We start from the raw sequence: 15,285 nt of genomic DNA, 5'->3' as shown, positions 1-15,285 counted from the left end.
TGTGCGCTGCACCTCTTTCTCCTTCTCCGAGCATTTCATTCTTGCCTGATGGATTTTTAGGCCACGGTGGTTCTTACACAGCTTTCTGCAAATGCATCTTATACTCGTAGTCAGGTCGTTTGCGTGGGTCAATAACCTTTGGTCCGTCCTATTGAAGATCTCATCGTCCCCCCCTCTCGGGATCTCCTGGGGGTATTTTTCATTAGGCCTTTCTGTATCGATTGTTGGGTGTCTTTCTCACGAAAAACACAGACTGGGGTGCTAACCCAGCCTGTTCCGGGTGCCGCTTTTCCGTGCCGTCAACTGTCTCCAGTAGTCACCAAACTATTCTTGGTTGTCACCCAGTCTATTCCTAGGTGTCACTGGCTGAACCAGACTCCAGTGTGACAGATACATCTTCTAGATGCGCTTGGACGCATCCTCAGTAATGTGAGTAAAAGATTAAGGGACATCGGCAGAACATATTTGAGTAGCATTAAGAAGAGGGGTGTAGCCAAGGTAAAGAAGGCCGAAGCAGAAAAGGAGAAAGGTGCTTAGATAAGTATTTCAGCAAAGCTATCTCAGAAAATGCAGAAGAGCAAGTGGAGCCACAACACAGTGAAGATGATGACACTGAAGGAAACCAGTCTGAAGAAGTTATGCAAGACAATCAAAGTGGGAATTTATTTACTGAAAATGAGATTGGCCATTTGTAAAGTGTTGAATTTGACAAACGAGGAAACTCGCCTGTTGACATGACTGCTGGTGCCTCTGAGGCAAGGGAGAATGGGAATTCAAAATCTGCCAGTTTTGTAGAATTAACAGATGATCCTGCAAAATGGCCAGAAATGATAAATCAGTGTCAGGGACTATTTAGTGAAAAAAGGACCACCTACAATTATAGTAGAATTTTTCGCCAAGAATGAGAGTGGATCACGTTTTTCAAAATTTCACTGCAAAAGAAAACTACCAAATGCTGAAATTGTAGATCGTCCATGGCTAATATACTGTGTATCAAGTTGTGGTTTTAATAACTGGCCAAACATTCATACACGACTAGCTGAGCATGGGAACTCCAAAAAGCATTTGCAAGCTATGCTCAGTTGCTGTGAACTGCAGCAAAGATCTTTCAAGTACATTTTGTGAGTAAGGAACTTCAGAGTGATACCATGGATGTTGCTACAGGGCTTTCTTCATTTCAAAAACTTGGTAACTGGTTAAAGACATACAGGGAAAAAGGTTTTGATGAAGTCTTGATTAACACTTGTGAACTTGCCAAAGACCTAGAACTTACCAAAGCCTGTATTCAAGACTCAGAGTAAGCGCTTACGCAAAAAAAGATAATTATTTGATTATGAATCTGCATATGAACCTTTGCCAGATCCAAAAACAGCCTTCAGAGTGCAATGTTTTAAGTGGTAGATAAAGGACTGCAAACACTTGAGCCACGGTTTGAACAACTGAAAATGTATCCACATTTATTTGGATTCATTTGCAATTTTCAGGACCTGTCCAAGGACACCATAAGAAAATGTACAGCAGATCTGAAAGTGGCATTGGCAGAGGTCAAGCTGGGACGGGAAAAAGATCAAGTTAAAACTCCAAAACTGGCTGATATAGATGGATAGATGCTTTGTGAGGAAATGGAGACACTAAAGCCAATTCTGCCACCAGAGATTCAAAGCCCCATGAAAATGCTTGAATTCCTTGCTTGCAACAACAGGTCTACCGCATTTCCAAATGTATTTATTGCTCTTCGGATTTTCTTGACAATCCCAGTGACTGTGGCATCCGGAGAAAGGAGTTTTTCCAAGTTGAAACTGATCAAAACTTACTTGAGATCATCAATTCAGCAAGAACGTTAGAACAGTTTGGCAATTATGTCCATAGAGGGACCATGTGCCACTGGACATCGACGGCCCCCCATTGGAGGTTGTGAAGAACACTAAATTCCTTGGTGTCCACCTGACAGAGAACCACCTGGTCTCTTCACACCAGCTCCACTGTGAAGAAAGTCCAGCAGCGTCTCCACTTCCTGAGGAAGCTGAGAAAAGCCCACCTCCCGTCCACCATCCTCGCCACATTCTACAGAGGGACTATAGAGAACATCCTGAGTAGCTGCATCACTGCCTGGTTTGGAAACTGCACCAGCATGGACCGCAAGAACCTGCAGCGAGTAGTGAGGACAGCCGAAAAGATCATCGGAGTCTCTCTCCCCCACATCTCAGACATCTACACCACACGCTGCATCCACAAAGCAACCAGCATTGCGGAGGACCCTACCCACCCTCGCATAAACTTTTCTCCCCCCTCCCATCTGGCAGAAGGTACCAAAGCATACGGTCCCTCACATCCAGACTATGCAACAGCTTCTTCTCCCCAGGCCATCCGACTCCTCAACGCTCAGGGACTGATCTGAATACACACACCTCCCCCCGACCCACCCCCATCTCTGCTGCTACATAAACTCTGCACTGCACCCTCGGTACATTGCACTCTGTTGCACTGTTGTCTGCTGTCCTGCGTTGCTGTTTTGTACATTTTCTATTTACTTTATTGCACTTTAGAAAAGGTTTTGCGCCATGTGTATAGCATAGTCTATCGATATATGTGGCATGTTGTCCAATTGTGTTCTATGTAGCACCAAGGTTCTAGGTAAACGCTATCTCATTGCACTGTGTACGGTGTATACGGCTGTAATAAACCCTCTTGAATCTAGAATCTTGAATCTGAAATTAGCAAGAGTTTAAACCTAAGGCCCTGTCCCACTTACGTGTCCTTAGCACGCAAATTACGCGACCTTGTCGTCGCGTTGAGGCGCACGGGCATCGTGTGGCCGCGCGGGTCTGGTCTCACTGAGAAGCGCGGAGGGATATAGAGTTGTGCGCGGTATCGCGTGGCGCTCCGAAATTTTGTACCGAACAAAATCTTCGCGCGCCACCGGCCTGTCGCGTAACTGACGGCCAAAGTGGGACAGGCCCAAGACCCTGGCGCGACGCCACGTCTCGCCTCCAGCAGCAGTGGAAGCAGGCTAACGATCGCCGAGCTCGGCCTGGGGCTCATGGCCGTTGCGGATTCGGATCCGCCCCCACTCCTACTCCCAGAGCGGGGCCAATACGATTGAAGATAGACACAAAATGCTGGAGTAACTCAGCGGGACCGGCAGCATCTCTGGAGAGAAGGAATGGTTGACGTTTCGGGTCAAGACCTTTCTTTCTGACTGAAGAAGAGTCTCGACCCGAAACATTACCCATTGCTTCTCTTCAGAGATGCTGCCAGTCCCGCTGAGTTATTCCTGCATTTTGTGTCCATCTTCAAATGACGTCACGCGCTCCAGACGGCTGTGCGGACGCATGAAGTTGCGCGCGACCTTTGCGGGACCGTCGCACCTCAACGCGACCACGAGGTCGCGTAATTAGCGTGCCAAGGACACGTAAGTGGGACAGGGGCTTTAGACAAAATTCTGAAAGACTTTGCAGAGAAAAAAGCAAGAAGGATAACTTTCTCATAATAAAAGGCAACAATAATATAACAAATATATGAATGTTAATAGAATTCCAAAAAAGATAATTTGTTTCCAACAATGCACTTAATTTCAGATTTTTTTTTCTGAAAAAAAATGTATTTATGTTTTTAATAAATCATTTCACAGTATGGGAGGATGGGAGGGTATCAGACAGTTGAAACTGAGCAACATATTATGTTGCAATGATGTTTTGAGTACAGACACCACATCTATATGTGGAAAACACCACTCAACTTTCAATATGTGTCTGGATTTGGATTCATCAGCTTCTGGAGAGAAGCGGGCAAATGTAAAACATTTTATATTTGGTTTAAGCGAGCTCTAGTGGAGAAAGTTGGAGAGAGTCAACTTGGGAGGGAAACCAAGTAATTAAATCGTAAAATCCGTGGTTTTACAGCCATTCTTCCACTCAAAGGTCTGCAGTCCTCAAAGCCCGAAAGGCTAGGATGGGGCTGAAGCCCAACATTTAATGCCTCGACTGGTTTTTCGCCAATGGTTATTAGTTTTCCAGGATCTAGTTAATTAAATTACTTTTTTTTCTTTTCATTTCACAGTCACTTAAACAAGTGGTATTGTAACTATGTACTTTTCAGAGGTAATCTACCCATTTTGTTTGTTACTTGTTATCTTAAATGTATTCAATTTTATATTAAAATGTAGCTTAGATCTGTTTGGTCCATTAACTCGCAGGCACTTTTTAAGCACACATTTTGATTACTTTCCATTCTACCATAGAAATATAAAGTCCATAATAGACTTTATTTATATTTCTATGATTCTACAGACCTTGGCTGGAAACCTGGGACTCACCAAAATTGTTCCCAATTGGGCCCCGCACTTCCTAAGGCCGGCCCTATCTGTTTTGATGTGGTTAAGAAATCTTCACAAATTTGTCATGTCTATCTTCAATTTCACTTTGTACAATGGACCTTCACAGATGCAGTAGATGCTGTCAAATACGTCATGGCAAGTTCCTGCAGTGCTTCCAGTAGAGGCAGACATGGTTCATGGTGAATTTGATGGGGGGGAATGGATGAAGTGCAAGTCAATCAGGCAACATTGTCTGGTTGGTATTGAGTTGTTGGCAGAAGTACTTTTGAAGCACAATCTATATTATTGGACAGACAAATGATGTAGGAAGAAAATAGTGGAAATGTGCAAACCAATGTGTACAATGCAAATTATCACAAATTACGTTGTCCAGGTAATCTGTTGTAGTGCGGTGGGAAACATCATCCACAACATCAGAGGTAACTCTCTGGAAAAATATTGTTTAATCCAGCAAAGTTGACAATAGACCAAATCACTGGATGGATTTAAGAGAGAGTTAGATAGAGCTCTAGGGGCTAGTGGAGTCAAGGGATATGGGGAGAAGGCAGGCACGGGTTATTGATAAGGGACGATCAGCCATGATCCCAATGAATGGCGGTGCTGGCTCGAAGGGTCGAATGGCCTCCTCCTGCACCTATTTTCTATGTTTCTATTTTCTATGTTAATATTTCACCTTATTCTGGTGTCCCTTGTGAATGGAAGAATTGTTTTATCATTTATTATAGATCAGATCCAGTTAATCTTGCAAAGTGAGCCCCGGTTGCTGATGCAGGGAGATTCGGTGACAATGCTGCTTTTGTATGCTGATGGGTAGTGGATGGAATTTCTCTTGTCATAGATCGTCACTGATGCGTGGCACATTTTGTAAAGAAAATGGCACGTCAGTTATCGATCCATTTGTTGAATGTTGCTCAGGTCTCACTGGAAGCATGCACATCCCGCTTTATTATCTGAGGCAATGCATAGGATGGGTGAACATCCCCACCTCTGTTCCCATGGAGAAAAGATCATTGGTGCAGCAGCAGGTTTGGCCGTGAGATACTGTCCTGAGGAAATCTTGCAGCATTGCCTCACGGTGTGAAAGGGTTGGACATTGGATGCTTTGCTCTGAATCAGCAATTGCATTTTGGCCCAACTAAGAGTGTCATATTACCTTCCCAAATGGACATTAGTTGCCAGATGATTTTCAACAATTCATTAGTTTCATTGTCACCATTAGTAAACTTGCTTTATATTTCAGTTTTTCTTAATTTAAATTTCCCCAGTTGCTGCACTGCAAATTGAAACTCTTATTTCCAGATCATTAGACTAGGTCCCTGGATTACTAGTTCAATTATGTAACCTCTACGCAAGTGACCACGTGTCAGTAATAACATTTGGTCATCAAAGTAATATATTTTGTAGGAATATTTTGTTTGTTTTATTGTCATGAGAGTTAAACAATGTTAAATTTACACCAATATTTTAGTTCCATAAAATTGCCATAACAAGTTTTATATTGTGCATATAATGAATGAAATCGGTGCTGGTACAAAGAACAATCCCGTGAATATATAATCTGATTAATTGCATTTAGTGTCATTGTTTGAGATGTAGGAAACAATGCTTTTGAATAATATAAATGAAGTGCCAAGGATATTTGGTTTCTTGATTTCTAAACAAAAGGAACTTCCTTTTCAATAAAACAATTTATTGCTATTTTATTATAAAAAACAAAGTGCTAGAGTAATGCAGCATGTCCGATGGCATGTCTGGAAGACATTATTAGGTGACTATTCAGTCTGAAGAAAGTTCATGACCCGATACGTCACCAATTAATTGCCAACAGAGATGCTGCCTGACCCGCTGAGTTACTCCAGCACTCTGCTTTTTTTGGTATACTTTTTTGCATCATTAATTAAATCAGAAAAGTCTGGTTCGTATACCATGACCAATTGATAGAATTATCTTTTTTTAAAGTCACGAAGTGTTGGAATAAGTCAACGGGTTAGGCAGTATCTCTGGAGAACATGGGTAGGTGACATTTTGGGTCAGGACCCTTCTTCAGACTTTAGAATTAAGTTATTGGAGGCAGCACGATTCATCAAATAACATGCTTTCTTGGATATGCAAATATTAAGGAACTATTTAGGCTTTAGGTTAGTGAGATGAGTTTGAATTGAAAAAGCCTGGGACATTTATTGGTGTATATTATAGACTGTTGGCACAGTGTTGTTAGGAGCAGAATGTTTTGATGCCTATCATAGTACTTAAGCTATTTGAGCGCTGGCTGTAAAGAAATATGGTTAGCTAATTTGTAACCTGACCCTGTTGTGCTGATAAATCCAACACAAATGTGCTGATAATATACTTTCTGGAGTTTATTTGTCACTGGTAATGATGGATTCTTTGAGTCCTTAATAGAAAAAGTTTCACAAATGCTGCAATCCACAATGGCTGTTCTTTGTTCAGGGTGTTAGAGTCTGGGACGTATGATGAGCCTGTCAAATAGGGAAAAAGCTTATTTGAAGTATCAGTAATAACAAAATTCCAGTGCAAATAAGCTGAGAGCCAGCTTTCTATCCTTAGTTGTTGGAAATTTAATGTTTTGGGGTAGTACTGTGAGAATATTAACTGACCTTCCACGGTAAGTCATTTGGGGAGATGAGACTGTACTGTTCAGGTGAAATGGAGAATATTCTACATTTTTTTAGAAATAAGGAACTGCAGGTGCTACTTACACAGATGGGCACAAAGTACTGACGTAATTCAGCGGGTCAGACAGCATCTTAGGTGAACAAGGTGGCGACGTTTAGAGCTGAGACGCATCTTCTCGCTTTTTGATTGTTTCTGGATGGACTGACAAAACCCTTGTACCTATACCAGTATAGATGGCTTCCCTGCATTGCCAGACCATCCACTTTCCCTGCGAGACACCACCTCCAGGCTCGGGAGCCAACAGTGAGCCAGATGAGAGGCAGATGAAACCTGTAAAAAGTGGAGGCTGGCCAGCCATCACAGGCTCTTGGCCAACCCTGACATAGCAAGCCAGTGCTTGCTGATGTTCAAAGGCCCAGGCATATCCTCGTGAGCAGGGAAGGAAGGAAGGTTAATCTTTAGCCCCAGAACCTGATGTCTGGGCTCAGACTCATAATACCAGCTCCCCCGATGACTGGCGATGAGATCTCCATGATACCGCACTATATTGCAAACCTCTACAGGCAGATGAGATCACTTTAACTTGGAATCATGTTTGCACAAACATTGTGGGCCGAATGGTCCTTTCCAGTGCTGTACTGTTTTATGTTCTAATTTGGCAGTATATATTTAACCCATTCACCACGCCTACTCCAACAACCACCCGAAATAATTTGCATGCCCCAAAGCGCAGATGTATTGCAGTTTGTGAAACTTCAGGTTAGGAATGGAAATACAGTAAATGGAATCAGAATCCAGATATATTCCAATCTCTCATGCCACATGCAGTGAGTTGGAAAACATCAAGCATTTTTCTGTTGCTCCAGCTGCCCGCCTCGCTCTGCCTGCCTCCTTGCTGAAATGAGTGGAAGAGCTTGGATTTCATCTGAAACACTCCGTTCATTTAATTTTGGAACATCAGCAAACATTGATACAGACTGGGTGTGTACTCCACCCCTCCTCCTGACGTTGATGGCTAGCTGCTTTTATTTTGTTCATAGTGAGGGAGAGTTTGCTGTCATGACATAGAAACATAGAAACAGAAAAATAGGTGCAGGAGTAGGCCATTCGGCCCTTCGAGCCTGCACCGCCATTCAATATGATCATGGCTGATCATCCAACTCAGTATCCTGTACCTGCCTTCTCTCCATACCCCCTGATCCCTTTAGCCACAAGGACCACATCTAACTCCCTCTTAAATATAGCCAATGAACTGGCCTCAACTACCTTCTGTGGCAGAGAATTCCAGAGTTTCACCACTCTCTGTGTGAAAAATGTTTTCCTCATCTCGGTCCTAAAATATTGCCCCTTATCCTTGACATCATACTACAAAGCTCCCCATCTCTTTCCTGTACTCTGTCTTGTCATTATTAAATAATATTGCCCACTTCGGTGGTGTCATCTGCAAACTTGTAAATTTAGTTAGAGCAGAATTTGGCCACGCAGTCATGAATGAACAGGGAGTATAATAAAGGGCTAACAACACATCATTGTGGGGTACTGCTGTTGAGAATTATCAATCCGGGCCAGTCACTTTTGGCAGGTTCATTTTCAGGAAAGCCGGCCTGATGTCTATGGCAGTGATCTCAGATTCATGTGCGCCAGATGATTTGGGACAATGATATTATTCCTCTGATCTTCTGTTCAAAACAATCATGGATTGCATTGAGCTAATCATGGAAATATTCTTCTTGTTTGCCAGCGAGTCTTCCCGACTTTGTTTTGCAGACCATAGTACCATGTCAGCCTTGTCGCATTTGACAGGGTCTGTGTGGTCATTCTGGGACTCTAGTTTGGTCTAGAAATGTCACTTAGTGTCCCTAATGGTTTTGTGAAAGGGATTGTACCTGGATTTCCTGTCTTGGTCGAGATCACCCAACTTGAACACCTCTGGCTTGGACTTCACTCGGGAGTGGATCTCATGGTTTATCCATGGTTCTAGTTGGGGAAACACTCGGATTGGTGACTTTCCTATGCTGCCTTCTACCTACTGTGACAGCAGTGACATACTCATTTAGGTTGTCTGTAAAGTCTTGAAGATAGACCAATCCACTAACTAAAGCAATCATGTAGGATCTCATCTGTTTCCACAGACCAACACTGTACAATGTTTTGAGCCGGATCCTCACAATTCTGTATCTGCTTGTAAGCATAGAGTAGGTCAGATTTTCCAGAATGCAGATGTGCACTGGAGCAAGGTGTCTTTGGTTGTATAGCAGCAGTTAAGGGTGTTTGCGCCTCTGGTGGAACAAGAGACGTATTAATAGTACTTTAGTCATACACACTTGAGGTTGGCCTGGTTGATGCCTCCTGCTATGATGAACAAGACCACAAGGTTCTTATTTTCAAGGCTCTCAGTGGTGATGTTAGTATATCCAGCACAAACTTCATGACCACATGGTATGGGATGTAAACTGCACTCAGAGTTGAAGTGAATTCCAGCAGCAGATAGTAGGAACAACACTTCACTGTTAGACAATCCAGGTCTGGGGATAATCCAGGAACTGGCTACGTCCATCGTGTCAGAGCACCACGAGGTGATGATTACGAAGCAGATCCCTCCACCTCTTACCTTATCGAGGACATCGTACGATATATCCAGTGAATTGAGAAGCTCTTGGGCTATATGGCACAGTCAGGTGGAGCAGGTGTGAGCCATGTCTCTGTAAAACAGAGTACACAGCAGTCTCTCAGTTCCCGAAGGTGAGTGAGTCTAGCTTTGAGTTCATCCAGTTTGTTTTCAATAGCTTGGATGTTTGTCAGGACTGGGGAGTGAGGACTTGTTTCAGTCTCACCTGCAGACCATCCTGCCTCCCCAGCTTTCAGCATAAGTGACTGCTTCGGTCAGGCCTGGAGGTCGGTGTGTGGAGTTAGCCCTTTCAGGAGGTTGGGGCGGATGTCAGCCATATCAGGAGGTAGGTGGATATGTTTGCGAGTTGGCTCACAACGTCAGACACTCCTGAGGGTCAGGCCTCTGGCCTGGTCAGGCTTCCACATCGCATTGTAGTGTCGAGCACACCACGGGAAGGGGCCCTTTGCTCAGTCATGATGTCGGCCGAGCCTGCTGATCAATGTGCTTGTCTGGGTCAAGCCTTCAATAGGTGATTAGGTTTTTGGCTTCTTCTATTGCTAATGTAGGCCATGGTTCCAGCGGTCAGGTCGCTCCGGGAGGTCGGAACCTGTGTTGTCTTGTCCAGTCGTCTGTTGTGAGGTTGGCTGCTCCAAGTGGGCGATTTTTTAAATTCCCCACCTTGTTGGAATATGGAGTCGGGTGCTTCAGATGGCCAGTAGGCCAGAGGTCGCATCGGTCGCTGTTGGCCTCGATCTAGGCCTCATTGGTCTGGGAGTTGGGCACGAGGTCGGTGGTTCCTGGTGCACAGACCTGAAAGTATATTCAAGAGAACATTGTTAGTAGTTCTGAAAGCCTTAGAAATAATATTTAAAAGAGTAGAACAATGGTAAGAGATGCAAGCAGATCAACTGGGGGCAGCACGCAAAGCATCGTCATGCTCTGGCACCATTTTGGCACCACTTCACAACTTATGGTCTTGCCCTATCCCTCAACTTTTTTTTTTAATACCCTGTTTCTCCTCTGACAGTTCTCACTTCTTATACTCTTCCCACTATACCTTTATTTCATCTGGAGATTTTTATATTTTTAAAAATCAATTGGCATAGAGTTGTGAATACTTTCGCTCCTTCACTACCTCCCACTCTCCCGTCCCCTCGTATTGCATGTGTGTAGTCATACACTTGAAAGAAATGCCCAAGCTTTACCTGAACACATTTGAAATCGGTTGTACCTCTACGAAATTAGAAGAGCAAAAAAAAATGACAAGGAAAAATAGTTGAGTCTGCGATTGCGATGTATTTTCTGAAACAAACAGTACATGCACTCACTCAATTTAGCTCGAGAGTCCCAATTTTGAGGTGGTGTCCAATCCCATTGTAGGGTTGGAATGACGAAGTACACTTTTTAATTAAAACCTTAGAAATGCATACCAAACAATTTGGTGGATAAACAAAATTCTATTAACAGTAATATAATTACTTTATATCCAATTAAATTTGGTAATAAAATTACAAAGTAAAGTTGTTTGTTCAAATTTGTTCTAAAGTTGACTAGACTTCATTCTAAATGTGGACAGAGACGTTTACTCAGGGTAGGGGAATCAAAAACCAGAGGACATGGTTTTAAAATACGAGTGGCAAGATTTAAAAGGAACCAGAGGGGAAACCTTTTCATTCAGTGGGTGTTGAGTATATGGAACCAGCTGCCAAAAGAAGTAGTTGAAGCAAGTACTATAACAGCATTTAAAAGGCACTTGGACAGGTACATGGATAGGTGAGATTTAATAATAATAATAATAAATTTTACTTATGGGCACCTTTCAAGAGTCTCAAGGACACCTTACAAAAATTTAGCAAGTAGAGGAAAAACATGTATGCGGAATGAAATAAATAGTAGAGACATGACTAGTACACAAATTAAAGACAGAATCAATTCAAAACACAATATGAGGCAATTCAAGCACAGATGAAAAGGGAGGGGGACGTGGGGCTAAGGATAGGCAGAGGTGAAGAGATGGGTCTTGAGGCGGGACTGGAAGATGGTGAGGGACACGGAATTGCGGATCAGTTGGGGGAGGGAGTTCCAGAGCCTGGGAGCTGCCCTGGAGAAGGCTCTGTCCCCAAAACTGCGGAGGTTGGATTTATGGATGGAGATTTAGAAGGGTATGGGCCAAACGTGGATATTTGGGACTAGTTTAGATGTGGCACCTTGGTTGGCATAGACTAGTTGGCTCAGGGAGCCCATTTCCACACTACATATCTCTGACTCTATAACTGTTAGGGGTGAAGAAAAGAGGGAAATAGTTTCAAACCAAGTAATTTAAGTCGCTTGCCCCTTGCACACATTTCCAGTTGACATTTGATGACAAACATCAGTGAACTCGAAGTACACCTAAACTAATACAACGATGATGTACAATGGTTGTAGGATATGGTCCAGAAATTCATCAAACATTTGGGAAGACCAGCAACCTCAGCGGCGGGGCCAAGTGTCACTAACATTAAGTAGTGACACTTGGTTGAGTTAAGAAGGTTCAACTGTTGGGTATAAATGTAGGAGTAGCAAGATGGATTCAACAGTGGCTGAATGGGAGATGCCAGAGGGTAAAGGTGGATGGCTGTTTGTCGGGTTGGAGGCAGGTGACTAGTGGGGTGCCTCAGGTATCTGTGTTGGGTCCTTTGTTGTTTGTCGTACATCAATGATCTGGAGGAAGGTGTGGTAAATTGGATTAGTAAGTATGCAGATGATACCAAGATAGGGGGTGTTGTGGATAATGAAGAGGATTTCCAAAGTCTACAGAGTGATTTAGGCCATTTGGAAGAATGGGCTGAAAGATGGCAGATGGAGTTTAATGCTGATAAATGTGAGGTGCTACACCTTGGCAGGACAAATCAAAATAGGACGTACATGGTAAATGGTAGGGAATTGAAGAATGCAGTTGAACAGAGGGATCTGGGAATAACCGTGCATAGTTCCTTGAAGGTGGAATCTCATATAGATAGGGTGGTAAAGAAAGCTTTTGGTATGCTAGCCTTTATAAATCAGAGCATTGAGTATAGAAGCTGGGATGTAATGTTAAAATTGTACAAGGCATTGGTGAGACCAAATCTGGAGTATGGTGTACAATTTTGGTCGCCCAATTATAGGAAGGATGTCAACAAAATAGAGAGTACAGAGGAGATTTACTAGAATGTTGCCTGGGTTTCAACAATTAAGTTACAGAGATAGGTTGAATAAGTTAGGTCTTTATTCTCTGGAGCGCAGAAGGTTAAGGGGGGACTTGATAGAGGTCTTTAAAATGATGAGAGGGATAGACAGAGTTGATGTGGACCAGCTTTTCCCTTTGAGAATAGGGAAGATTCAAACAAGAGGACATGACTTCAGAATTAAGGGACAGAAGTTTAGGGGTAACATGAGGGGGAACTTCTTTACTCAGAGAGTGGTAGCGGTGTGGAATGAGCTTCCAGTGGAAGTGGTGGAGGCAGGTTCATTGGTATCATTTAAAAATAAATTGGATAGGCATATGGATGAGAAGGGAATGGAGGGTTATGGTATGAGTGCAGGCAGGTGGGACTAATGGGGCCTTTTCACGGGGCGAGTTGACGCAAGATGTCACCAGAGTGAAGAGGTCGTGGTCCAGCACGAGTCTCGCACGATATAACGGGGGTAGATAAAGAGTTCCCACGGTACTCGGCATTTCTGTTATTTGTGCGAGTGACTTGTCCGTTTCCCGAGCTTTCGCGTTAAATCTTGAATGAACATCGTGAACTACACGTGACACAAATGATGTAACTTTTTTTTTCACACACTATATATATCCTCCCTTGGTTGAATTGGCTCATTTGGAGACATATTTTACTGTGTATGTGGGAGACACAGATGGACTGAGCACAGTACCTCGGTCTTACTGTGTGTGGGAGAGGGGGAGAAAGAGACGTACACTCACAGAGGCAGAGTCTCTCAGCCTGTGTAAGAGGGAGGGAGAGAGAGAGAGAGGCACACACAAGGTGGATGTGAAATCTCACCTGCCTGTTTCAGTGACAGACACCCGCCGCCAGTAAATGAAGACACCCCATCTGTCTCCCCCTCCTCTCCCTCGACTCCCCCACCTTTCCCTCCCAACTCCAGTCCCGTCCCGACCCCCTGGGAAACTGAATAGAGCAACAATATAGATATAGAAACTGAAACAATATAGAAACTGAATAGCGCAACATGGCAAAAACATCTCTGACACGCTTTACCCCCTTTCTTTGAGATTTTCTGGGAGCCATCTCTGCAAGTGTTCCTGTTAAAAAGATTATCCAACAATGACAATTAGGTGGGACGTCCTCAAAGAAGTACATGTGAAAAATTTCTCACGGACCATAAAAATGCGTAACCTTTCAGTAAAGTCCCTTTTAAAGTCCCTTTTAAAGATTATAGTTATTTTCTTGAATCTCATTAACATAACTCATGAATAAGTTGATGTCCATATGCGGATGCAAATCTTTATTTTTATTTATTTTTTAAATTCAATCCCACAGAAGATAATTTTTACTCACCTTCTGTCCCCTCTGTCCAGCTTCCGGGTTCACCGTTCGCAGGAGTTCCCACGGTACCCGCAAGAGTTATTACGGATATCGCACTGGCCACTACGTTCATATAATGTTGCAATACTCAACCACAAGTGTACAAGTCACTCTTGGAGAAATTCAAACTTTCTTGAATTTTCTCCCGAGTGACCAAGTTACACGACTACCTGCCGTTAGCGCTACGGTGGTCCACGAATGCCGTACTGTTATCGCACGAGGTTCCCACGATGTTAAACTCCGGTTAACTCTTGCGTCAAGTTGCCCCGTGAAAAGGCCGCTTAAGGGAAAATAATTGTTCGGCACGGACTTCTAGGGCCGAGATGGCCTGTTTCCATGCTGTAACTGTTATATGGTTAATACCAGCTCAAAATCTGGAATTGTCTAACTAGTGCCATCATAGGAGTTTCGACACAAGATACTGACTTTATTGATAAATGCTTGTGTTGTCACCTGCAATGGAAAGTTCCCATGTTAAATTGCTGATCTCTTATTCAATGTATTGGTGTATTATAGCCAATCAAGGCCCCTGATTGTGTTTTTTTTAGAAAAGATGCTGCCAGATGGTCTAACCAGCCTCCTATCACCCAGTTTCCTGCCAGTATAAATTAACAATCCAAGATAGATCATGTCTCAAGTTTCTCTGAGAGGCTCTCTAGGTAAATAAGCTTTTAAGTAAGTAAGTAAGTAAGTAAGTTTATTGGCCAAGTATTCACATACAAGGAGTTTGCCTTGGTGCTCCGCCCACAAGTAACAACATGACATACAGTGACAGTTAGGAATGACTCAGAAAACACTGAACATTAATAATAATAAAACATTAATGATAAAATACCATTGATCAAGCATGTGAACCAACAAAATACCAGATCAAAGGGAGGCTACAGATTTTTGGTTGTTGAGTAGAGCAACTTCTCGTGGATAAAAACTGTTTTTATGTCTGGCTGTGGCAGCTTTGACAGTCCGGAGTCGCCTTCCAGAGGGAAGTGATTTAAAGAGTTTGTGGCCAGGGTGAGAGGGGTCAGAGATGATCTTGCCCGCTCGCTTCCTGGCCCTTGCAGTGTACAGTTCATCAATGGAGGGAAGGTTGCAGCCAATAATCTTCTCTGCTGATCGGACGATTCGCTGCAGCT

The 15,285-nt window shown here is 43.2% G+C and overlaps 1 protein-coding gene and 1 long non-coding RNA gene across 2 annotated transcripts in view; one reads left to right on the top strand and one right to left on the bottom strand.

Annotated features, from left to right (window-relative positions):
• epha6 (EPH receptor A6) overlaps positions 1-15,285 on the top strand; it is a 519,829-nt gene that overhangs the window by 27,264 nt on the left and 477,280 nt on the right. The gene's annotated exons all lie outside the window — the stretch shown is intronic.
• LOC116980680 lies at positions 3,451-11,852 on the bottom strand. Its single transcript, XR_004414036.1, has 3 exons — positions 11,840-11,852; positions 7,099-7,103; positions 3,451-3,483 (listed from the first exon to the last, which is right to left on the bottom strand). It is a non-coding gene; the product is annotated as an uncharacterized LOC116980680 (long non-coding RNA).

The sequence above is a fragment of the Amblyraja radiata genome, chromosome 14, assembly GCF_010909765.2.
Source record: "Amblyraja radiata isolate CabotCenter1 chromosome 14, sAmbRad1.1.pri, whole genome shotgun sequence".
In the NCBI taxonomy this organism is placed as follows: domain Eukaryota; kingdom Metazoa; phylum Chordata; class Chondrichthyes; order Rajiformes; family Rajidae; genus Amblyraja; species Amblyraja radiata.
The sequence above is the reverse complement of the archived record's forward strand: the minus strand, read 5'-3'. Positions and strand labels throughout refer to the sequence as shown.